The sequence below is a fragment of the Tigriopus californicus genome, chromosome 7 (assembly GCF_007210705.1).
Source record: "Tigriopus californicus strain San Diego chromosome 7, Tcal_SD_v2.1, whole genome shotgun sequence".
NCBI classification, from domain to species: Eukaryota; Metazoa; Arthropoda; class Copepoda; order Harpacticoida; family Harpacticidae; genus Tigriopus; species Tigriopus californicus.
Window position 1 is genome coordinate 2846393 of NC_081446.1, and position 224 is coordinate 2846616.

Below are 224 nucleotides of genomic sequence, written 5' to 3' on the forward strand. Positions count from 1 at the left end.
AATCGAATCGAAACCACACAACTAACGTGACAGGTGGTCTCAATAATTGATTAACCCGAATGAAAATATCAAGCGAAATTACACAACTAGAACCTTCTAATAAAAGATTTTGGAAGATTTTAAGAGAGCTGGCGAGGAGACAATGATCCTAAAGGAAGGCCAGAAATGTTATGGGTTTCGCATACTTATCAATCGCTGCTGGCCAAAGGAATCTAATCTAATCT